Genomic DNA, 26,998 nt, shown 5'->3' on the forward strand with positions numbered 1-26,998 from the left:
TTAGGCTGGTTAATAATCCTAAAATTGTCTCTAAGTGTTCAAGTGAAAGGAAGGGTTACATATCTCTCACTTTAAATCAAAAGCTGGAAATGCAAACTATCGCAAGGACAAAAAACCAAACGCCGCATGTTCTCACGCATAGGTGGGAACTGAACAATGAGAACACATGGACACAGGAAGGGGAACATCACACACCAGGGACTGTTGTGGGGTGAGGGGAGAGGGGAGACGATAGCATTAGGAGATATACCTAATGCTAAATGACGAGTTAATGGGTGCAGCACACCAACATGGCACTTGTATACATATGTAACAAACCTGCACGTTGTGCACATGTACCCTAAAACTTAAAGTATAATAATAATAAAATAAATAAATAAAAATAAATAAATAAATAAGTTAAAAAAAAGCTAGAAATGATTAAGTTTAATGGGGAAGGCATGTCAAAAGCCAACACAGGCCTAAAGCTAGGCCTCTTGCACCAGTTAACCAAGCTGTAAACACAAAGGAAAAGTTCTTGAAGGAAATTAAAAGTGCTACACTACTAAACACATACGTGACAAGAAAGTGAAACAGCCTTATTGCTGATCGAAAGTTTGAGTGATCTGGATAGAAGATCTAACTAGCCACAATATTCCCTTAAACCAAAGCCTAATCCAGAGTAAGGCTTTAACTCTCATAAATTCTGTAAAGCCTGAAAGAGGTGAGGAAGCTGCAGAAGGAAAGTTTGAAACTGGCAGAGATCGGTTCATGACGTTTAAGGAAAGAAGGTGTCTCCATAACATAAAACCACAAGGTAAGTGCTAATGTAGAAGCTGCAGCAAGTTTTCCAGAAGATCTAGCTAAGATAATTGATTAAGGTAGCTACACTGAACAACAGGTTTTCAATGTAGAAAAAACAGCCTTCTATTGGAAGAAGATGCCATCTAGGACTTTCATAGCCAGAGTGTAGAAGTCAGTGCCTGGCCTCAAAGCTTCAAAGAACAGGGTGACTCTCTTGTTGGGGGATAATGCAGATGGTGACTTTGAGTTGAACCCATTGCTCATGTAGCATTCCAAATATCCTAAGTCCCTTAAAAATTATACTAAATCAACTCTACCTGTGCTCTAGAAATAAAACAACAAAGTCTGGGGATGACAGCACATCTGTTTACAGTATGGTTTACCAAATATTTTAAGCCCACTGTTGAGACCTGCTGCTCAGGAAAAAAAGATTCCTTTCAAAATGTTACTGCTCATTGACAATGCATCTGGTCACCCAAGAGCTCTGATGGAGATATACAAGGAGATTAATGTTGTTTTCATGCCTGTTAACACAATATCCATTCTACAGCCCATGGATCAAGAGGTAATTTTAACTTTAAAGTCTTCTTATTTAAGAAATACATTTCATAAGGCTATAGCTGCCAAAGACAGTGATTCCTCTGATGGATCTGGGCAAAGTAGATTGAAAAGCTTCACCATTCACCATTCTTGATGCCATTAAGGATATTTGTGATTCATTGGAGGAGGTCAAAATATCATCATTAACAGGAATTTGGAAGAAGCTGATTCCAACACTCATGGATTACTTCAAGACTTCAGTGGAGGAAGTAACTGCAGATGTGGTAGAAATAACAAGAGAACCAGAATTAGAAGTGGTGCCTTGAAGATATGACTAAATTGCTACATTCTCATGATAAAACTTGAACAAATGAGGAATTGCTTCTTATGGATGAGCAAAGAAAGTGGTTTCTTGAGATGAAATCTACTCCTAGTGAAGATGCTGGAATGTTATTGAAATGACAACAAAATATTAAGAATATTACATAAACTTAGTTGATAAGCAGCAGAATTTGAGAGAATTGAGTCAAATTTTGAAAGAAGTTCTGCTTTCAAAATGGGTAAAATGCTATCAAATAACATCATATGCTAGACCCTCCAACAGCAAAAAGATTACAACTTTCTGAAGGCTTAGATGATTGTTAGCATTTTGTAGCAATAAAGTATTTTTAATTAAGGTATTTTTTTTTGCTATTGCACATGTAATAGACTACAATATAGTGTAACTTTGTTTTCATATGCACTGGGGAAGCCAAAAATGGTGTGACTCACCTCATTATGATATTTGTTTTATTGCAATTATCTGGAACTGAAACCAAAATATCTCCCAGGTATGCCTGTACAGCAGTCCCCCCTTACCCACAGTTTCTCTTTCTGTGGTTTCAGTTACCTGTGGTCAAACCTGGTCTGAAAATATTAAGTAGAAAATTCCAGAAATAAACAATTAATAAGTTTTAAATTTGCACCATTTTAAGTAGGGTGATGAAATCTCACACCAGTCCTCTCCGTCCCACCTGGGATGTGAATCATCATCCCTCTAAAATCCAGAAACTTTTGAAAGAATGGATATATCTTTCATTTGCTTAGAAAACTGAGTTTTGGAGACATTTTCTTCACTTGATTTATCTTCCCTACACCTCTTTGATGTTTCCTTCCATTGGAACCATACCAGCGATTAAAGAACTTGAAGCACTCAATTTACTTTAACTGAATGCAATGGCAGAGATTGGGTTCATGGGTTAATACGTTATCTTTCTGTTTTAGTCCCATCGTGTTTAGAAACTTGGATTGAGAGTCAAACAGGCCTAGGTTCAAATTGCACATCTACAACTTCCTAGCTGAATGTTTGTTGGTAAGTTACTTAATGCCTATATCCTCCAAATTCAAGTATGAGGATTAAATAAAGCAGTTGAAGAAAGCACTTAGCACAGTCTTCAGCACTAAGTAAGGGCTCAGTGATGTTGATAGTCATACATTCGTTTTTGTGAGTTTTGGTGAATGCCTTTCTCTCACTACACTAGAAATCAATGAGATCAATTACTACCTAGTTTAGTAGTTATTATATCTCTAGCATGTAATACAGTGTTTGTCATATAATAGGAGCTCTATAAATATTTGTTGAATATGAAATTATTCATCAATGTAAATATTTTCAGTAATTTTCATTTCAAAAATGATAATCTTATCTGAAATAAGGCTGTGTCAACATTTTATCAGCTGAGCCCTTTGAGAATCACTGGAGTTTAACTTGCAGTCAAAAGGTTTCTTCTTGGGCCATCTAAACAGCTATAATGAATTTAAACTGGCTAAAATTGCTAGTTTTTGCTAATAACACTGATAATATTCAAAATAGCATGAAAAAGATTCTCTTCTTGATCATGTATGACACAGAGCTGTCTTTCCTATTTAAATTATTATAATAATCTCTGATACCTGTAACATGGTTTATCAAGCGCAAGGCACTTTACAAATATATATAATGGTGTGTAAAGATATCAATACACGTGAGACCTTGATGTAGAGGTGGAAATGGAAATGACGATGTAGCTCCTTCACTTTCATCTGCCTCTCCTGGATCTGTTTTACACTTACATGGCCAGAAAAGAACACTAGTTATAGTAGAAACTAGTTACACTAACTAGTTAAGGTGGTAACTGATAGAGTTATAAAGACCTTTATGTACCCAGGAAAGGGGTTACACTGAAAGCTGTAACTTCACATCAACCCTGTGAGGTAATGAAATTGTTTTTTAACAAGATGATAAATATTAATAGAATAATGAGCTAAGATCTTCTGAATCAAGCACCATATTTGTAGGTAGAGTACAGGAAGCATCTTTATTAACTTAAGGTGTTGAGAAACGTCCTATTACAGAACAGGTCATAAATTTATCTTTGAGTGTTTTAAATTATCTGATTTTAGTGCCTTTGACACATTCAAAGGAATGACTTTTGAATTGACCTACCAGTTTGAAATATGAAAATTGATTTATCTATTTTTTTCTTGTTTAACAATTAGTTCTTTCTTGAGGGGAAAAAAGCATAGATTTTGGAAAGCAACATGATAGCATTCTCTGTCAATGCATTAAAATTTCTAAATCAAGCTTATTTTTAGAATTTATATCATTTTAAAATTTGATGAATAAAGAAATACAGGTCTGCCTCACAGATATATCCAGGTAAAAAGTATAATTATGAACATATTTCATAACAGAAAGAAATTTTTAAAATATATTCACTGAAAACTTTTCATAATTGTATCTTTTGTAACATTGCAGTTTTATAAAATAAGCATGTATTTGTAGGTAGAGAAAATAACTTCATGTAAACAATGAAGTAGAATTAGTGATTTAATCATTTACAAAAGGATGTATATTTTGTTATGGATTGAATAGTTGAGTAAAAATGGAAAGGTTGTGCCTTTTACTTCAGTGAGTAAGATGAAGTCAGCCATTACTCTTGTTTTCATTGTTACATTATAAGTGGCACTTTGGGTTCTATTTATAGGCTTTTCTATGATCTGTGACATGCTAGCTCAGTGACAAAAAAAATTTTCCCACGTGTGAAAAGCTTACAAGCATCAAAAAAATCAATCAACGTTGCTGCTAAGAACATCAAATTTAAACAATATGAGACATCACTTTGGACCAAGTGATTGTCAGCAATTTGGGGGAAAGCATGCTGGTTAAAATATGGTAAAACAGGTACTTCCATAACCTCTCTATCAAGACCTTTAAAATATAGAAAATACCCTCAATAAGCAACTATAGAGAAAGGTTTAGATAAATTATGCCATACTATAGGAAAATTATACAGACATTAAAGATTTCATTATAGATTTTTTAAACCAAAGTAAATTCTCACAATACTGGCTGAAAGAAAATTCAGAATATAAATTTTTTAACACACTGTAATTGTGTTAAATTATACATACTCATTTTTGAAAAGACTGAAATCAATAGTGCAAAGGTGATTGTTTCTGGAGTGTGGACAATCTTTTCCTATTCTTTATATATGTCTGTGTTTTCCAAATATTCTACAATGATCTGTATCTCTTTGGTATTTAAAAAGAAACAAAACATGCCAATAAGAGGAGATATTCTTTCCAAAATATATAATCTATGTCTGCACAGAATATTGAAGTTTTATGTAACTATTTTACATGATCCTTTTCTCGATCCATTTCTTACCCAGCTTCATTAAGAATATGGTGTGCTCCTATCGCTTCCCTGCAGGCAGGTACTGATTATCCACTGTCATGACCAACCAGAGCTGCCAGAAACAGTTCATCTTACTGGGTTTCTCAGGCAGACCCAGGCTGGAGCATGTCCTCTTTGTGTTTGTCCTCATCTTCTACCTTGTGACCTTAGTGGGCAACATCATCATTATCTTGATCTCCCGCCTGGACCCCTGCCTCCACATGCCCATGTACTTCTTCCTCACTAACTTGTCTTTCCTAGATCTCTGCTTCACCACCAGTTCTATCCCCCAGCTGCTTTTCAATCTAGGCAGCCCAGGCAAGACTATCAGCCACACGGGCTGTGCCATCCAGCTCTTCATGTTCCTGGGGCTGGGTGGCAAGAGTGTATTCTCTTGGCAGCCATGGCCTATGACCGCTTCATTGCAATCTGCAAGCCCCTTCACTATTCTGTCATTATGCACCCTCAGCTGTGCTGGAAGTTGGCGTCCTGTGGCCTGGGGGTGTTGGACTCCTCAGTTCCCTAGTTATGTCTCCTGTGACTATGAAGCTGCCACGATGTGGAAGACGTAAGTTGAAACATTTCCTGTGTGAGATGCCAGCTCTAATAAAAATCACCTGTGTGGACACAGTGGCTATGGAAAGCCCTGTTTTCACCTTATCGGTAGTAATTGTCCTGATGCCTTTGTGTCTTATCCTCATCTCTTATAGCTACATTGCCCTAGCAGTGCTGAGAATCAAGTCAGCCGCAGGAAGAAGGAAGGCCTTCAATATGTGCGGGTCCCACCTCACCATGGTCTCCTTGTTTTATGGGAATATTATCTATATATATATATACAACCATGAAATAATTCTTCTCAGGACCAAGGGAAGTTCCTTACCCTTTTCTACAACTTAGTGACCCCCATGTTAAACCCTGTCATCTATACACTGAGAAACAAGGATGTAAAATGTGCACTGAAGAGGCTTGTGTCCAGAAAACACAGTGACAGTGACTGCTCTTGAGACTGCTTCTTTACTTATTTAATAGAAATAAATAATTCTTGAAGTGAAACTTTAAAATTCATTTAAATATTCCTACCTACCCAATAAAAACCTACAAAGGCAGAACTTGGGAATACTTATTGTAAAGCCCTGAATAAAATGCTGATGACTAGTTAGATTACAGCTGAAATTTAATTTGTATAACATGTTGTATCTGACATGTCAAATCATCTTTTCTCCTCCTTTCCAAATTGGCCACAGCTAATTAAAATCCAACAGAACCATAAATCAATGCTTTAGTACTGTGGATTGACTGACAGAAGTTATGCTTTGGAAAAATTATATGATCATCTTTCCCATTAGTAGTTTGTGTAATCATCATTTATTTCGCGGAATTGAGCCAATGGAGTGCCAAAATACCTACAATATCTTCTGGTAGGTATAAATTTTGTTATATGGAAAAGATAGAACATTAGCTTAGACATGGTCTATGACATCATTAAAATTTTTGAGCTTAACACTGTTTCACTGATCAGCTGCATTAAATTACATAAAGATATATATATGTGTGTCCGTGTATATATATATATATATACACGGACACACATATGTTTGTTTCAAGTTCCAACCACAGTGATTGTGAGGTTTTGAAAGTCTGGAAATATTTGTGTTGAAAAAGCTCCTTGTGAGATTCTAACATGAATATACATTTGAAAACAAATGATCAATCCAGAATCCTTTCATTTGATAAATTAGGAAACATTATCAAACAGACCACAAATAGTAGAGCTAAGAATTTAATGCAAGTGTCTGAATACGTGAGAATGAATATAAATGTTCTCACTTTTTAAATATAAATTTCGTGTAAGGGGCTGTTAAAAGTGACAATAATAAAAGCGAGTATGAAAGCTGTGTGTTTACAAGTATGCATGCATACTCATTTATACACACAAGCATTATGGTGCTTGTGCAAAGATACACATGATTAATTTCTAAAATATATGGAATAATTGTGATTTATGATCCTATGTTTTCCTGGTAATAGAAGAAAAACAAACATATTCAAAAGTGTCTTCTCACTATGATTCATGCTAAGGACAAGGGTTCTATCCTACTGAGCCCTTCAAATAGCTACTTTATTTAAGTTACTTTTTCAATGAAATTTTCAAGTAGACATTGTTGAATATGGCTTTGACACAATCCAAAACCCTAAATAATTTCATTACGTTGTTTTCTTTTTATTGGAGACATTTGTATTTATTTTATTAAAAAGCATATTGAACTGATATTATGGGCTAGGTGCCACATTAAGTAATATGCATTTGTGTCCAAAGAAAAAAACAATAGAGGCCACTTAAAAGATTGAAACCATCATTCTCAGCAAACTATCGCAAGGACAAAAAAACCAAGCACCGCATGTTCTCACTCATAGGTGGGAATTGAACAATGAGAACATTTGGACACAGGAAGGGGAACATCACACACCAGGGCCTGTTGTGGGGTGGGGGAAGCGGGGAGGGAAAGCATTAGGAGATATACCTAATGTAAATGACGAGTTAATGGGTGCAGCACACCAACATGGCACATGTATACATATGTAACAAACCTGCACGTTGTGCACATGTACCTTAGAACTTAAAGTATTATATATATATACATATATATATATGAAAAAAAATGAAAAAGAATTAGCCAGTTGTGATGGCACACACCTCTAGTCCCAGCTACTCAGGAGGCTGAGGCGGGAGGATCGCTTGAGCCCAGGAGACTGGCACTGCAGTAAGCCACGTTCATGCCATGGCACTCCAGATTGGGCAACAAAGTAAGACCCTGTCTCAAAAAAAAAGAATGAAAAAGAATTTTCCTGGGGTAAAACTGGATAAGGTCAGTTTATTTCTTAGTTCAGAAACTGTTTCTGTCTTTGGAGTGCTCCAGTTTCCTCTCTACTCTCACTCACATCACAGTGACAATTCTTGATTTGTTTTGTTTTGTTTTGTTTTGTTTTGAGACAGGGTCTTGCTCTGTTGCTCAGGATGGAGTTCAGTGGCACAATCACAGTCATAGTGACTGTTCTTACTGCTTTATTTTTTCCCCTCTTAAGACAACCTCCAAATCCAAAATGCACACTAAAAATGAATTTCAAACACCACGTATTATATTTCCAACTATTTTCTAGCCAAAATCATCTATGTGATGGACAAATTTAACTTTTACAAATCAAACTCATCCTATGTAAAGCAAAATATTTCTTTATTTTGGTTCATCTTTTTCCTCCAATAGAAGAGGATTTTGCAAAGATTAAAAACATTAGAAATATATTTGGCTCCTACCTCTGCCTTCATCTGAAATCCTGCAAGGAGAAAATCATGTAGGCCCTAGCATGCAGCAGATACTCTATAAATATTTGCTGATAGAATGAATAAAAAGTCATTTATTAATCTTTTAAATTTTTTCTTATGAAAATAATTATATGATTTAAAAATAATAAGATATTTATCGCTTCCTATAAATCTCTGCATGTCTGCATGGCCCACAAATTTGGGGTAATTCTGACATGAGACCATCAAACTGGGAGCTCCAAAGGGGCCCTTACCTCACCTTACCTTACCTTGAGGTAAGGGTGAATGAGAAAAAATCCTGTCCTGCAAAAGGCAGAAAAGAAATTTCCCCATCTTGACCTTGAAGAATAAAATTAGAGTGGCTACTGGACAGAGGGAGGCTTTCCCTTGAAAATTATAATGTCAAGTCTCTCCATTAACATAGTTACAGCCAAAACTCACACTATGGGGTCTGAGAAATAGAAAATGTAATATAAAGTTGTCCTACCTTGATAAAACAACACCACAGTTAGTTTCTTTTTCCTCTATAAGTGATCTGTACTTTCTTTCTGAATGCTTTATAATTTTCTCTGTCTTTAATATTCTAAATATGCCTCAATGCGAGTTTTTCCTTATCTCTCTTTGGATTTCTATAGTCTCCTTTAAACAGAAATTTTCACTTTTTTTTCTTCCAAAACTGATCTTCATACGTCTTTGGATCTTTTCTCCTGTCCGTATTTATTTATTTATTTATGAGACAGAGTCTTGCTCTGTCGCCCAGGCTGGAGTGCAGTGGCGTGATCTCGGCTCACTGCAAGATCCGCCTCCCGGGTTCACGCCATTCTCCTGACTCAGCCTCCCGAGCATCTGGGGCTACAGGCGCCCGCCACCACACCCGGCTAATTTTTTGTATTTTCAGTAGAGACGGAGTTTCACCGTGTCAGCCAGGATGGTCTCGATCTCCTGACCTCGTGATCCACCCACCTCAGCCTCCCAAAGTGCTTCCTGTCCTTATTTATTTTGTGCTCATTCTTGGAGTCATGTTATCTGAATGTTGACACTTGGACTTCTATCCATCCTATCTCTCCAGTTTACACTTCGGTTTTCTTTTGATTTGTGTTTTCCTTCTTTCTTGTATGAGATTTCTTCATACTCTCCAGTTCACCAATTCATCATGCAGGTATAGCCATTATATTTGTTATCTACTTTCATATTTATTAAAACAAATATGTATTTTATGTCATTTCACTTTGGTTTCATTAAAAATTTTTCTTTTACTTGTTTAATACTGGTAATCCATTTACTAGGCTCATTTGATATTTTTCCATGTTTTATTGGAATTTTAAATCTAGTATTTCTTTTTTAATTGAAATAGCTGTTCTGTCTAAACATTTTGTGATTTTTGGCCTGTGTGCTTATTTTCCTCTCAGTGTATTGGGTCCTCTCTATGTCATTGTGTATAAACGAAGACCAAACCCCACTGTGCCTCACCCACAAACATTAAAGCAAGGATGGCATGAATCCTGCAGTAGAGTGTTGGGGAAATAACTGCCTGAGGTTTGTTAGTCATAACCCCTACTCTTTTTTCTCAGCCCCTTATAAGCACAGGAGTACTGCTCTGATTTTATTCCTGAGGGTGCTTGGACCAGAATTACGTTTGTTGCAGTAGTAAGGCAAGCACCATGTGCGGTAAGACAGTAGCAGGGGAGAAGCTACAGCAGAACACTCACAATTAACCTTTTATTTTAACCTCTTATAATTGTGCTGGAAAGTTCTCTACCCCAGGTTCAACTACCATCCCACACGGCCAGTACCTCTGGCTTTCTTACAGTTTTATCTGTTTACCTTCTCTAGTGTTTCTGGGATTTAACTTGAGGGAGGCATTCAGCATTCATCATAATTCAGCATCCTGTTCAGGACCAGACTCTGTTTTTTAGTTCCTTTAGTCTTTTATTTCTTGCTCATATTTTCAGAACACTCTTTAAGTATTGAAACATACTAATCATATTTACTTCATTTTATTTTACATTTTGAGACAGGGTCTGGCTGTGTCACCCAGGCTGGACTGCAGTGGCACAATCTCTGCTCACTGTAGCCTCCGCCTCCCTACTTCAAGCGATTCTCGTGCCTCAGGCTCCAGAGTAGCTGGGACTACAGGCACCCACCACCACGCCTGGCTAATTTTTGAACTTTTTGTAAAGACTGGGTTTCACCATGTTGCCCACGCTGGTCTTGAACTCCTGAGCTCAACTAATACACCCACCTCAGCCTCCCAAAGCGCTGGGATTACAGGTGTGAGCCACCGTGCCCAGTCAATCATATTTATTTTATATTCCATATCTAAACATTCAAAAATCAAGTCTTTATGAATCTGATTCTGATCCTGGTTATTTCTCTTACTCATGGTACCTTATTTCCCTGTGTGTTGATGTGACTTGGGACTGTAAATTGTTCATTCTCTTGAAACTTTACCTGTGAGATTACTTGAAGCCCAATGTAAAGTTATGTTCCCCCAGAAAGTATTTGCATTTATTTAAGTCACTTAGATGCACTATGAAATTTTTGCAAAGGAATACTGAATGCAAAAGGACAATGGAATATTACTTTCAAAAAAATGAAGGAAAAAAACCTCAAACCTAAAATTTTTATCCAGTAAAGTGGCCATTTAAATATAAGGATGCGATAAGAATTCTCAGGTGTGTAAAGCCTCGTAAGTTAGACACACAAGTACCTACTCTAAAAAAGTCTGAGATAAATACTTCACTAAGAGAAGAATAATATAAAGTGGATACTGCAAGAAACACATACAGTAAAATAGAACAAATACCTTGGTAAAGTCTATTGTAACTTATCAAATAGTTAAGACCAAAGACATACATAAAATAGTTCCATAATAATATTGATTTTTTTTTCAGATGGAGTATTACTCTGTTGCCCAGACTAGAGTGCAGTGGCAAGATCTCAGCTCACTGCAACCTCTGCCTCCCGGGTTCCAGCAATTCTCCTGCCTCAGCCTCCCGAGTAGCTGGGATTACAGGCCTGTGACACTACGACCAGCTAATTTTTGTATTTTTAGTAAAGACGGGGTTTCACCATGTTGGCCAGGCTGGTCTCAAACTCATGACCTCATGATCTGCCCACTTCAACCTCCCAAAGTGCTGAGATTACAGGTGTTAGCCACTGCGCCAACAACAACTATACATTGCACACATTTGAGACTGGGAATGGGCAGTCCATGGAAAGTGAAAGTATTTTAAATTCTTGTTATGGGGAGAGGAGGTATGGACATCAATTATTTAAAAAACAAGAAAGGATTAAAAATAAGCCAAGAAAAAGTGAAACAAACTGAAATGATAAGTTATGATTGACTGATATCTCAAAAATTACAATATCTAAATGAGCTAAACACTGCCTCTCCAAACCCCACATTTAAAAATAAAGACAGTAAGAAATGAAAAAATAGGTTGGGCTCAGTGACTCACGTCCATAATCCCAGCACTTTGGGAGGCCGAGGCGGGTGGGTCACATGAGGTCAGGAGTTTGAGACCAGTCTGGCCAACCCCATGGCCAATCCCACAGTGAAACCCTATCTCTACTAAAAATATGAAAATTAGCTGGGGGTGGTGGTGCGTGACTGTAGTCCCAGCTACTTGGGAGGCTGAGGCAGGAGAATCCCTTGAACCCGGGAGGCAGAGATTGCAGTGAGCCCAGATCACACCACTGCACTCCAGCCTGGGCAACAGAGCAAGACTCCAACTCAAAAAAAAAAAAAGATATGAAAAAATAAGTCCAGACTGGTATTGCTATAGTAATAGCCAATAAAAGAGACTTTAAGACAAAAAAGCATAATTAGACGTGGAGAGGTTTACTAACTAATGATAAAAGTTCAAAGGTTTAATTTGCTATGAGTTTCAAGCAAAAATATACCTTATAACATAGCCTCAAAATATGTAAAGTAAAAATGGGTAGAAATAAATGGAGAAAAGAGTTAAATCCACCATCAAAGTATAAAAGTTCAAAACATAACTATATATATGTATATATATTATTTATTTATTTATTTTAGAGATGGGAGTCTCACCATGTTGCTCAGCTGGTCTTGAACTCCTGGGCTCAGGCAGTCTTCCTGCTTCGGCCTCCCAAAGTGCCGGAATTACAGGCATGAGCCACTGCACCCAGCCTGAACACATAACTTTAGATTATTTATTGGTACAAGACAAAAATACAAAGAAGGAAGAAGATAAAGAATCAAGCTGTCTTAAAAAAAAAAAATCATAATAAGGCTGGGCACGGTGGCTCACACCTATAATCCCAGCACTTTGGGAGGCCAAGGCAGGCAGATTGCTTGGGGCCAGGAGTTCAAGGCCAACCTGGGTAATACGGTGAGACCCCGTCTCTATTAGAAATACAAAGAATTAGCTAGATGTGGTGGTACACACCTGTTGTCCCACCTACTCAGGAGGCTGAGGTGGGAGGATCACCTGAACCTGGGAAGTCAAGGCTGCAGTGAGCCATGATCACACCATTGCACTCCAGCCTGGACAATGGGAGTGAGACCCTGTCTCCAAAAAAAAAAAAAATCTTAGTAATAATTGGAGTTCATTAGGCTGAGGCAGCTCCAGCATGCTGGGCTCCTATGTAAGCAAACCCAAACCCAGCTCAGCATAAGTAATCATTATTACAGGTCAAACAGAAACTGTCAACTAACCTCTAATTAGAAACTTTCCCAAATAAGGCTATTACTCTAGGTTAATCAATCAAATATTTTATTTGCCTTGCTTCCACATTCACCTTATAAAGGCCTGATGCCTCATCATTAGAGCCCTGAACTGCTTGTGATCTGGCGCTGCTCAATTCATGAACCATTGAATGTTCAAATAAACTTTAAAATATTTTAACATGCCTTATTATTTTGTTTATAATGGTTCAACACTGAACAAAATAATAAGATTGATCTAAGGAGAAACTATAGAATCCTATATCTAAAAAATTTTAAAAATACATTTTTTATTTTTAAATTTTACAATATGAACATTTTAAATTTAAATTTCACAATTTTTAAATATTTTTAGAATATTACCACATACTTCAAAAGATGTTAGTATCAGGAATAGCATAATTTTTTCTTTCTTTCAAGCTTTATTGAGGTATAATTGACATATAATAATAGCACGTTTCAAGTGTATCATTTGATAAGTTTTGATATGTTTATTAAAATACTTGTATTTTTTTCATAAATGCCCTCTATCAGGTTGAAGAAATTTATTTCTATTCCTAGTTTGCTGAAAGTTTTTATCAGGAATAGATGTTGAACACCATCAAAAGCTCTTTCTGCATCTATTGAGATGATAATATGGCATTTCTTTTTTAGTTTCTTAATGTAGTGAATTTTCAAATGCGAAATTAACTTTTCATTCCTGGGTAAGCCCCACTTGATTATGATGTATTATCTTTCTTATATAATGTTGGATTCAATTTGCTAAAACTGTTTTGAATGTTTGCATCTATGTTTATAAGGTATATTAATCTGTAGTTTTCTTTAAACACATGTATACACCTATGTAACCATCATTAACTCAAGATATAGAATGCTTACATCACCCTAAGATTCCTTCCTATCCCTTCCTATCAAAATCCCCAAAGGCAATCATTGTTCTGCTTTCTATCATCTTAGATTAGTCTTTGAGTTTTCCAGATGTTTATAAAATTAGAATCAAATAGAGTCCATTTTTTGGTATTTAACATCCTTCACACAACAGGAAGCTTTTGAGATTCATACATGTTGTTTGATATTTTGTCTATTGTTGCACATATTAATAGATTGATTATTTTTACTAATTAATAGTACTATGTGATATGAATTATTACATTTTTATCTATTCTATTACAGACATTTGGATTTTTCTCTGGCTTTGTGCTAGTATAAACAAAACTACTTTGAGACTACTCTTGTACAAGTCTTTTTTGTGGTCATTATTTCAAGGTTTTTATTTCTCTTGGGAAAATACCCAGAAATATAAATACTAAGTCATGGATAATGTATATTTAACTTTTTTTTAACTAACAAACAGTTTTCCTGAATGGTTATAGCACTTTATATTCCACAAGCAATGTACAAGGGTACAAGTTGCCATCCTTACTAACATTTGGTATTAAAAGGATTTTTTCTTTTTTAATTTATCTATTCTAGTGATTGTCAAGTGACCTCATATGGTTCTAATTTGCATTTCCTGATTATCAAGCTGCTGAGCACATTTTCATGGGGTTTTTTTTGCCATTTCTATCTTATTTTGTAAAATATCTAGTTTAAGCCTTGTGCCTGTTATTCGTTGAATTGTTTATTGTTGTTATTACTGATTCATGCACATTTTTTATATATTCAGACTACAAATATTTCTCAGGTATATATATTTCACATATTCTTCCAAGTTATATTTGGACTATTAATTACTTTTCTTAGGCCCAGTGTGGTGGTTTATGCGTGTAATCCCAGCACTTTGGGAGGCCGAGGCAGGAGTGATCTCTTGAGCTCAGGAGTTTGAGACCAACCTGGGCAACATGGTGAAACTCTGTCTCTCCGAAAAATACAAAAAATTAGCTGGGTATGGTGGCCAGCTACTAGGGAGGCTGAAGTTGGAGAATCACTAGTGAGGCATGATCTTCCCACTGCACTCCATCCTGGCTGACAGAGCGAGACCCTGTCTCAAAAAAATAATAATAATAATTTTCTTAAAGTTGTCTTTTGATGAGCAGACATGTTTAATTTTTACAAAGCCCAATTTGTAATTTTTTATAGTTAGTGCATCTGAGGTACTAAGAAATATTTTCCTACCACAAAGTAGAGATATTCTCCAGTTTTTTCCTTATGCTTCATAGTTTCACTTTTTCTGTTTAAGTTTTTGATCCATCTCTAATTAATTTTGAATCTGGTATGAGATATGAGTCATGGTACATTTTTAGAATACGTATATGCAGATGTTTCAGTGCAATGGTTAAAAAGGTTTTTCCCCATTGAATTGTCTTCATGCTTTTACCAAATTCAGTTGTAGATGTGGGACTTATTTTTGGGGTGACTATTTCAATTCATCTGTTTGTCCATTCTTTTTTTTTTTTTTTTTTAGAAAGAGTCTCACTCTGTCAACTAGGCTGGAGTGCAGTAGCACAATCTTGGCTCACTACAACCTTCACCTCCCGGGTTCAAGTGATTCTCCTCCCTCAGCCTCCTGAGTAGCTGGTACTACAAGTGACTGCCACCACACCTGGCTAATTTTTGTATTTTTAGTAGGGGCGGGGTTTCACCATGTTGGCCAGGCTGGTCTCAAACTCCTGACCTCAAATGATCTTCCCACCTCGGCCTCCCAAAGTGCTGGAATTACAGGCATGAGCCACCATATTTGTCCATTCTTATGACAGTTTCATACTGTTTTAATTATGTTGACTTTACAGTATGTCTTGAAGAAGCTAGTTCAAATTATCCAACTTTGTTCTTATTTTTTGCATTTTCATATGAACTATTTAATCTATTTAGTAATTTCTACCAAAAAACTAGCTGAAATTTTGATTGGGTCTGCATTGGATCAATTTGTGGAGAATTCCCATCATAACAATACTGCATTTTTTAAATCATGAGGATGGTAAAGCTCTCTTTTTATATAAGTTTTCTTTAATTTCTCTCAACAATGTTTTGTATTTTTCAGGATAGAGGTCTTGCACATATTTTGATATATTTATTCTAATTATTTTGGCTTTGATGATACTGTAAGTTTTATTTCATTTTCCAATTGTTTGTTGTTAGTCTATAGTAAGTTAATTGATTTTCATAAATTAACCTTGACCCCCTACAACCTCGATAAATTCATTTATAAGTTCCAATGGTTTTTTGTGGGCTCCTTAGGTTTTTCTACACAAAATCACTATTTTCAAATAATGACTTTAATTCTTACTTTCTAAATTTTATATCTTTTTTTTAACCTTATTGTACTGATTACAATATCCAATATAAGGTTTAAGGTTTATCAGAAGTGGTGAGAGTAGATTTATTTGCTTTCTTTCTAGTCTAGTTCTAGGAATTTTAGTTCTAGGATTTTTGTAGATGCCCTTTAACAGACTGAGGAAATTTCCTTCTATTTCTAGTTTGTCAAGAGCTTTCATTATGAATCATTTTTAATTTTGCAAAATGCTTTTTGTGCATCTATTGAGATGATTATATATTTCTCTTTTATTCTTTCAATATGGTGCATTTCATTAACTGATTTTTAAATTTAAAACAATCTCACAGCCTGGGATAAAAATCACTATGTTATGATATATCATTCTTTTTATACATTGCTCGATTTTGTTGTTAATATTTTGTCAAGGATTTTTGCATTCCTGTTAATGCAAGATATTTATTCTGAATTTTGTTGTCTCATAAGAGTCTCTTTCTTGCCCAATATTGGTAAGATGTGCTTTCTTTTTTTCTTGATCAGTCTTGCTGGGGATTTGAAAGTCTTGCTAGGAATTTATCAATTTGATTATTTTCAAAGAACCAACTTTTGGTCTGAATTAATTTTCTCCTGATTTCTACTCTTATCATTATTATGTCCTTTCTTCTACTTATGTTGGGTTTGGTTTGGTTTTGAGACCAGTTGTTTCAGATCAGGTAAGATAAGAGCACTGCTTCTGTCCTTCAAATATTTTTCCGATACAAGTAGCACTTCAGAACATTATTAAATAATTTTCATATTTTTTCTGACATGAACATCATAAGTATTTACATACATCTATTTATTCATCTATCACTATCACAATCTAGGAATACATATCTGTCTATTCTGAAAAATTAAAATGTCTTTCTATTTTCTAATAACCAACTACAATTATTCCTACTCATAAATTTTGTATTCAGGTAAATTATTAACTATGTGTGCAATAATTACAAAGTCTTATCAGTACTTAAATGGGAAACCCTATAAGTTAGAATTTTCCCCTCAAATTACTTCCTTTCACAGGATGTATCTAGGATGTTTTACTTTCTTTGTCCTTTTCTTATCTGCATATGACACAATTTGTTTCTCTTTTCATTAAGTTTGTTTACTCAGCTCTTCAACTTGAGAAATTTATTTCTATTTAATGCCTTGAACCTGCTCAAAGGCATCACTCTCAGGCTGAATTCTGAAGTGCACCCATGTTAGACCATTCTTGCACTGCTATAAATCAATACCTGAGACTGGGTTATTTATAAGAAAATAAAATAAATACCTGAGACTGGGTCTTTTACAAGAAACGTGGCACTGGCATCTGCTTAGCTTCTAGGGAGACCTCAGGATGCTTACAATCATGGTGGAAGGCAAAGGAGGATCAGGCATGTCACTTGGTGAAAGCAGGAGTGAGAAGGAGGGTGAGTGTGTGTGTGTGGGGGGGTGCCGCACACTTTTAAACAACCAGATCTCATGTGAACTCAGAGTAAGAGCTTGCTTATCAACAAGGAGATGGCACGAACCATTCACAAGCGATCTGCCCCCATGATCCAAACACTTCCCACAAGGTCCCATCTCTAGCCCTGGAGATTACAATTCAACATGAGATTTAGGTAGGGCAAGTAGCCAAATTATATCATTCTGCCCCTAGCCCCTCCCAAATCTCATGTCCTTCTCACATTACAAAATACAATCATGCTTTCCCAATAGTACCCCAAACCCTTCACTCATTCCAGCATTAATTCAAAAGTCCAGAGTCTCATCTAAGACAAAAGAAAAAAGTTCCACACTTCCATATGAGATCTTGTCAGCCAGAACTTCACTGTCCATATCACTATCAGCATTTTGGTCACAACCACTTAAGTCTCTAAGAAGATCCAAACTTTCCCTATCTTCCTGTCTTCTTCTGAGCCCTCCAAACTCTTCCAAACTCACTCGTTATCCAGTTCCAAAGCTTTTGTGTTGTTGTTGTTATTATTGTTGTTATTGTTGTTACATGTTCAGGTATCTTGATAGCAATGCTTCACTCCTCAGTACCAATTTTCTGATTAGGCTGTCTTGCACTGCTATAAAGAAATACCTGAGACTGGATACTTTATAAGAAAAGAAGTTTAATTGGCTCATGGTTCTGCAGGCTTTACAGGAAGCATCGTGCTGGCATCTGCTCAGCTCCTAAGGATGCCTCAGGAGGCTTACAATCATGGAAGGTAAAGGGGGAGGAGACACATCATATGGGGAAAGCAGAAGTGAGAGAGACAGTGGGAGAGGGTTGCCGCACACTTTTAAACAACCAGATTTTGTGTGAACTCAGAGGGAGAGCTCACTTAATCACCAAAGGGATGATGCAAGCAATTCATGAAAGGTCCACCCCCATGATTCAAACACCTCCCATAAGGCTCTAGCATTGGAGATTACAATTCAACATGAGATTTGGGTAGGGAAAATACCCAAACAATATCGGCACTCTTGCAAAATTAAATATAGAACCTGACATTGACATCAGTACGGAGAAGAAAACACAAGTTTTTTATTTAAAAATTTTAAACAAATGGATAACAAAAAATAAACGTTTCTATTTACCAATTTAAATTGGAAAATGCCTTAGTTACAATTTATTTACATTTTGGCAGTTGATATTTCCTATAGCTGGTTTAATTTATTTGTTAAAACCTATCATCTGTAGTTAGCTAAGTGTGAAATCCCTCCTCTAAATGAATTATTTTCTTCTTCCCCTTCTTTGATTTCTCTATCTCTTCTTCTTTCTCTATTATCTCCTTGTTTTCTCCCATCCCCTTTCAATATCTTTGTCCCTTCACATTTCACTTCCCTTAGCTCCCAATCCACCATAAAGAAAATTATTAATATAATTCTGCAAAGAATATGTTTTGTAAATATATGGCCAATACTTACAAAATATGTTGCATGTATATACAAGTGTATGTCTGTGTATGTGTGTGTGTGTGTGTGTGCACATCACCAAGCCAATCTTCTATTATGACTCTCATGTAATGTTCTTTCTACCTTAGTTACCTTTGACATCCAACATAGAGAAACATTAGGTACAGGTGAAGCTTCATATATATATATATATATATATATATATATATATATATATATATTTTTTTTTTTTTTTGAGACGGAGTCCTGGTCACCCAGGCTGGAGTGCAGTGGCACAATCTCAGCTCACTGCAACCTCCACCTCCTGGGTTCAAGCGATTCTCCTGCCTCAGCCTCCCAAGTAGCTGGGGTTACAGGCATGTGCCAGCATGCCTGGTTAATTTTTGTATTTTTAGTAGAAATGGGATATCACCATGTTGGCCAGGCTGGCCTTGAACTCCTGACCTCAAGTGATCCGCCTGCCTCAGCCTCCCAAAGTGCTAGGATTACAGGTGTGAGCCACCACGCCCAGCCGGGTTTGTGTGTGTGTGTGTGTGTGTGTGTGTGTGTGTGTGTGTGTATGTATGTATGTGTGATGGAGTTTCATTCTTGTTGCCAAGGCTGGAGTGCGATGGTGCGATCTTGGCTCACTGCTACCTCCACCTCCTGGGTTCAAGCGATTTTCCTGCCTCAGCCTCCCAAGTAGCTGGGATTACAGGTGCCCACCAACATGCCTGGCTAATTTTTTTGTATTTTTAGTAGAGACGAGGCTTCACCATGTTGGCCAGGCTGGTCTCGAACTCCTGATCTCAGGTGATCCACCCTCCTTGGCCTCCCAAAGTGAGGCGTGAGCCACCGGGCCAGGCTCTGGCCCATTTTTAAAAATTTTGACTCATTTCAGACTTATTAAGTTCCTAAGCTTTCTAATAATATTTATCTTTCTAATGTCACAGAGTTGGTGCTTTCTTTTGAAGCTCTTCTGAGCTCCACTTTCTGCCGTGAACACTGGACCAGATGTCGCTATTTAGTATCATCAAGGATTAGAAGAGGAATGGAATTTCCTGTCCTTTGGGGAGCAGAAGGCCCTGAGAGGAAAATATTCTGTTGGCTTAACATGCATTAAAGATATACTTTATTACTGAAAAAGAATGGTGACATTTATATTTAACAATATAATAAATGTATTAGATAGCAACAAGCTGCAGAGGGTCATCTTATATAATTTTCTACATTTGTCAGGCGATACTCAAACTTCTTATATATGTCAGGTGCTATTTTGTTTGTTAGTGTTGTAACTAGGACCTTTTCATCAACCGTGTTTTCCAACATATTGTCCTTCGAATGTGTTAAAATTACTGATTTTTTTAATAACAACTTGGTAATCCATACCCTTGCTGGACATATTGCTTTGGAAAAAACATTTGTAGCCCTGATTTTTTAAGTATATAATTACATTTTGTGCAAATATTAATATTTTACTTCTTCTTTTTTAATATTTACAGTCCTTATTTTGACTTTTGTCTAATTTTATTGGCTAACACTGACAGAACAATGCTAATTAATGCACAGAGTAGCAACAACATTTTTGTATTTCTAACATTTAAGGATTTGTTTATAGTAAAACTAATGTGTTTGCATTTTTAATTGATTTTATAAGCAAGGGAATGTCCCTATATATGGGAACACTAAGTATGTAGTATGTACTAATTTGCAAAATATATATACACACACTATTCTATATAAGTAAGAAATCATTTTAACTAGACAACTAACTCCAGAATAAGTAGTTACTATGTAAAAAACAGTAAGTGCTCATTGATAATCTCCAATGAAGAAACAAATAGAAAAGAGGTCCAAGAGCTGATTAAGCCAAGCAGGCGGTCACATCAAGTGACCAAACAGAATTGGCCTTTAAAAATTCCAAGGCAATAAATTAAGCAAATTGTCCTAAAGAAGAAGAATAATAGTTCAGAGTTGATTTCTCATTCCTTGAAAGAAGAATTCCCTGTATCTATCCACTGAGTATAAGGAAGCATTAATAAATCAGGCATAAAATATAAAATAACTGAGTTATACAATATTGACCAAGAAAGTGAAATTATACAGTAATTCAGAGAGAAGCTCTAGGTTTCAAGGGTTGAAAAATTTGAGTGAAAGAAATAAACATAAAAGTCTTATTTATACAACAATCAAATGTAACTTCACAAAGCAGCCTAGCTTTATCAGTAACCTGGTTTTAAAAGCCATACCAAAATTGCTTCCTGAAAAGAATCAGTTTCACAATCTTTTAAACTAATTGATTCTATTTTTCTTTAACACCTCTTTTCTTTCACTAGATTCCTTTTTAATGATATCTTGAGTTGGGTACCTACATGATTATTTTTATTCTTTCTTGTTTAGTAATAAAAGCAGTTTGACTTCTTCTGGAGGCAAAAAATAGGCATTGTCAACCCAACTTCATGGAAGAGGCAATGCTTTAACTGAACTATAAAAGTCAAAAAAAGAATTCCCTGTGTAAGGACATTCAAAGTGAAAGGAGCATCATAGGGAAAAGACAAACTGTGAAAGCAGAGAAATAGGAGACGCCACATCAAGACACCACCATGCTTACACGTTGGCACTTTATTCTGAAGACCATAATGAACTGCCAAAGAAGCTTAAACCTAAAATAAAATTATTGTTTTTACATATAAAGATGATTTTTCACATCTATATTTATGATCTCACCTTTTAAATCAGTATCTACTTTTGAAAATGTACATGTAACCTTCAACATGTACACAGAGAATAAGATAAACTAATTTATGTAGTTTTGTTTCAATCCTACACAATTAGAGTTGATTTTTACTCCATATTTAGATTTCCAGAATCCCAGCTCATTAATTTAATATTTATTAAGCATAAAAGCTTTAAGACCTAGAATGCATGGGACATGGAATTAAGCACTAGGGATAAAAGAAGAAGAAAAAAATAGATCATGTCCTGGAGGAGCTCACACTCGAGGCAGCCAAAGATTAATTACCTTAGGCACTGATTAGTAATAATAATAATAATTAGTTAGAAAGTGTTATCAGATCTCAAAAAAGAGAGAAAATGTGAGTTTTCTTTGTAAAGAATATGACCCTTGAGCAAACTCTTGAATTAGGAATGGAGAGTTTGAATTGGAAATTAAGGCAGGATAATACCTTTCAGATGAAACAATGTAATAGAGTAATAGGATGTATAATAGAATGCTGGCTCCAAACTGGGATGGTAGATTTAAGTTGTGAGTTTGTTTCTACAACTACAGAGTCCATTGAATAAATACAACTTTATATATTAATGGTGTGCTTTTTCTTTAAACTTGTAGAGAATAGTAATTGAGGCCGTTTTAAGCAAGGAAGTGATGTGATTATCAGTTTTAGGAAAAATAGATAATAACACTGTGAAAACTGAGTCTGTTCAGTTGGAAGCTCTCTCAGGAGATGAATTTAATGGTTGGTTCACACAAAGGTAAAAAGATATTAACTAATATATTGATAACAAATGGAAAATATGTGCTGAAGAGTGAATGTATTCTAAAACCATGTCAAAGGGAGAATCAACAAAGCTTAGGTTGAATATTGGGAGCAAAACATAGGGAAGAATCAATAATAATTCAGGGGCTCTCACTGCAGTTACTAAGGATTTGGTATCGAGATTCTGGATATTTGACATACAAAGACAGGAACTGGTTTCAGAAAATCACAAGCTGAATTGTAAAACCATTGGAAATTTAGACTTCACAAATAAGCTATGTGTAGATAGCCAATATTCCATTTGATTTAGTATGGAACTCAAGAAGGAAGACTAAATTCTACACATGGATTGAAGATTTATCATATAGATAGATGTTAGAGCTAAGCAAATGGCAAAGTATCCCAGGGACAGTGTGGAGAGAGATGAAAAAAGAGCGAAAGATAGAACATGTGAAACCTAAACAATGAGGTTTGTCTCCAGTGAGAAAGAAAACTCAGAATCAGGGATCAAAGGAATAATAGAAAAAGAACAACAGAGAAGTCCATGGATAACATAATTTCTTAAAAGAGGAGATCATCAAGCCCAAATTACATCAAGTGAGATTATGGGGTTAGCTTGTCTACTTTGTGTGAATGGGAAGGATCCTGGAGATTCCACTGAAAGCAGCTTGACTAGAGTGGGAGAAGAAGGCAAATGACAGCATTGGAAAGTGTCGATGAGAGGAGAAAAAACATGGATGTTTTATGTCCTATCTCAAAGATTGTAAGTTAATGGAAGAGGAGAACTAGAAGGATATAAGAGGTAGGGAGGTTTACTTTCTATTTTTATTTTTCTGATAGGATAGACTTGGGCATATTTTTAGGCTATCAATAAAGAGATAATGGATACCAGAAGGTGAAAATCAGATCAGATACAACTGGATGACACAGTCTCAAAAAATGGGAAAGGAATAGAGTTGATAGCACCATTGGAAAATTTATTTTTTGAGTGAAGCAATAATAGCACAAGCATATAAGTAATATGAAAGAGAAAAGGCACAGGATTTTGTGCTTAATTACTTCTTTTTTCTCTTTTTAAGTAAGAATAAATATTTCTGAAAATAAGGATGAAGAATTTAGAGATTGGCAAAAACAATGCAATGACTACTACTAGATGTGAGAAGTGGAAGGTAGAAGTTAGGTAGAGACAACATGTTCGCTCCTAGGCACTGTTTGTTTGTTTGTTTGTTTGTTTGTTTGTTTGTTTGTTTGTTGAGAAGGAGTATCCCTCTGTCGCCTAGGCTGGAGTGCAGTGGCACCATCTTGGCGCATTGCAACCTCTGCCTCCCGGGTTCAAGCAATTCTCCCACCTCAGCATCCCAAGTAGCTGGGATTACAGGCATGTGCCATCATGCCTAGCTAATTTTTGTATTTTTAGTAGAGACGGGGTTTCACCATGTTGGCCAGGCTGCTCTCGAACTCCTGGCCTCAGGTGATCTGCCCGCCTCAGCCTCCCAAAGCGCTGGGATTACAGGCATGAGCCACCGCGCCTGGCTGACTCCTAGGCACTTTGGCAGGGAAAGATAGACTATCTGATGTCAACTCTCCAGAGTCTTCCTCTTTGGCTGCTCCCCAGAGGCAGCCAAACTCTGGCTACCTGAACTGAGGCTAATGAGTTACAAGGAGCAGGACACTCTTGGGGCCACTAAAAATAAACACATCCTAAAGCATCTCAGTCCCTAAAGCATGCACCTTGACTTTGGTGGTTTATAAAAATATCCCAGATATAACATTGGCCCCTTTAGTCATTGGCAGATTCCTTAGAATTCATTGATTCCAATTTCTGTTTACATATAGATTCAACTGACCACCCTAATTTATACTCCCTCATATGAACTGAAATACACTTAAAAAAAGAGTGGACAATCTTCCTGGGAAAATCCTGGGGATGGCCTAAGTTATAATAGCAGTAAATTTAAAAAGAAATGGTACTACCTTTAACAGAATCTGGGTGAGTAGCAATTTTTACTTTCCTTGCCTTTGACGATTAACCATTTTCAAGGATTATTCTCTCTGAGGGTGGCATATTTTAAAGCATGCTTTATATATGTGGATCTGTATTTATCTACTTTATCCTCTAACTCTGTTCTGTAGTTTCATAGCCAAACTCACCAGTTGTTAATCACCGAATGTACCATATTTGGAGAACCAAATTTCATGTGGTTTCATATTTTTGATATTAACCTTCTCATCAACATGCCCATCTTCTAGTTTCATAGAACTATAGTGGTTCTTCTAAAACCATCTTACTTCTTCTAGAAGATAGTTGAATGTCTGTAATCTTTCTCATTCTTCTGTGAAAGATGAGTCCAACACCCATTCAATTGCTTCCTAAGCCAGCTGAGATGGTGTGTTTCAGTCTTGATCTCTTAGACCTAAAAAAGCTGATGGTACTCCCTATAGAACTGATGTCTATGCATGAGTTTGCTATTTACTTAGAGTAAGTTTTAGACTAGAAGAGAAATCTGAACTCTAGATTAACTGAACACCCCTACACTAAAGAAGTGAATGGATAAGTGTGCAACCTGTAATGGTGTTTTAGATCTGTTTTGTAAAGAGTAATAAGGATATGTATTTTTAAAAATGCCATCATCGGAGAGTTACCGCCAAGTGAGGGGAATCAGGTTTCCCTATTACTGTAGACTTCCACTATTCACACACGAACAAAAATGAGAGGAATAGCAATATTATCAATAATAATCTTAATGATTATAATTATCATACCGTACCTCATTTATGAACTTGGAATAGAATAGGATTCATATCTGGATCTTAGGCTTACCACTGGGTAGCAGGCATTTATAATAAACAATCATTACAACTTGGCAGAAGATATGATTACATTATGCTATTGTTATGAGTTGAACTGCATCCCCCAGAAGATATGTTCATGCCATAACTCCCCAGTTTCTGTGAATGTGATCTTATTTGTAAATAGGGCCTTTGCATATGTTATCAAGTTAAGATAAGGTTACACTCAATTTGGATGGGCCCTAACACAACATTCCTGAACACAACATCCCTGAAATCCCAGCAACTGGAAGGTGGAGACAGGAGGATCTCTTGAGCCCAGGAGGTCTAGGCTGCAGTGAGCTGAAATTGTGCTACTGCACTCCAGCCTGCCTGACATTCCAAGGCCCTGTCTCAAAAAAAAGAAAGGAAGCGGGAGGGAGGGAAGGATGCAAGGAAGGAAGGGAGGGAGGGAGGGATGGAAGGAAGGAAGGAAGGAGGGAGGGAGGGATGGAAGGAAGGAAGGAAGGAGGGAGGGAGGGAGGGAAGGAAGGAAGGAAGGAGGGAGGGAGGGAGACAGAAAGAAGGAAAGAAAAAGGAAGAAAGAAAGAAAGAAAGAAAGAAAGAAAGAAAGAAAGAAAGAAAGAAAGAAAGAAAGAAAAAAGAAAGAAAGGAAAGAAAGAAGAGAGAAAGAAAGAAGAAAGGAAGAAAAAAGAAAGGGGGGAGGGAGGGAGGAATGAAGGAAGGAGAAAAAGAAAAAGAGAAAGAGGGAGGGAGGGAAGGAAGGAAGGAAAGAGAGAAAGAAAGAAAGAAAGAAAGAAAGAAAGAAAGAAAGAAAGAAAGAAAGAAAGAAAGAAAGAAAGAAAAAAAAAAGAAAGAAAGAAAAGATAGACACATAAAAGGAGAATGACACATGACTGGAGGCAGAGATTGAAGTGCTGCAGGTGCAAGCCAAGGAGTGCCAAAAATTGCCAGAAAGCCATCAGAAGCTAGAAGGATGCAAGAAAGGATCATCCCCTTCAGGTTCCAGAGGGAGCATGGCCCTGCTTACACCTTGATTTCAAACTTCTAGCCTTCAGAATTGTGAGACAATAAATGTCTACTATCTTAAGCCATCTGAGTACTGGAACTCTGCTATGGCAGCCCTAGGAAACTAATACAACCATATTAACATTTATATTAAAATAGCTTATGTTAATTTAATTCTACCTTTGTGGTTACAATGAACTATACATGTAGCTTATCAGAATATATGCTTTTCTTGGTTCAGATCACTCTCTGTGCATCACTGAGAAGAACAAAATCATTTAAAAGCATGTTCTACACTAAGCTATGAGGCATTTAAGTGATCTCTGAGAGAGAATAGACCACTGTACAACATTGTAAGAGGCTTCAACTGGGTGCCGTGGTGGACTGGAGAAGCTCTTTCTTTATGATCCTGAAATCACAAGGATAGAGGGAAGAAGCAAACATAAGCGCGAACAACAGTTGATGAAGCCAGTTCTGGGAGTTAATGCCAGGCTTATAATTCTGGGCATCTTGAAACACAGCATGATAATCTGGAAGACATAGAAAT

The 26,998-nt window shown here is 36.4% G+C and overlaps 1 pseudogene; it reads left to right on the forward strand.

The window, feature by feature from the left end:
* The first annotated feature begins 5,079 nt into the window (after nt 1-5,079).
* Nucleotides 5,080-6,091, forward strand: LOC101132550 (olfactory receptor 2W3-like; annotated as a pseudogene).
* The last annotated feature ends 20,907 nt before the right edge of the window (nt 6,092-26,998 follow it).

The sequence above is a fragment of the Gorilla gorilla genome, chromosome 5, assembly GCF_029281585.2.
Source record: "Gorilla gorilla gorilla isolate KB3781 chromosome 5, NHGRI_mGorGor1-v2.1_pri, whole genome shotgun sequence".
Classification (NCBI taxonomy): domain Eukaryota; kingdom Metazoa; phylum Chordata; class Mammalia; order Primates; family Hominidae; genus Gorilla; species Gorilla gorilla.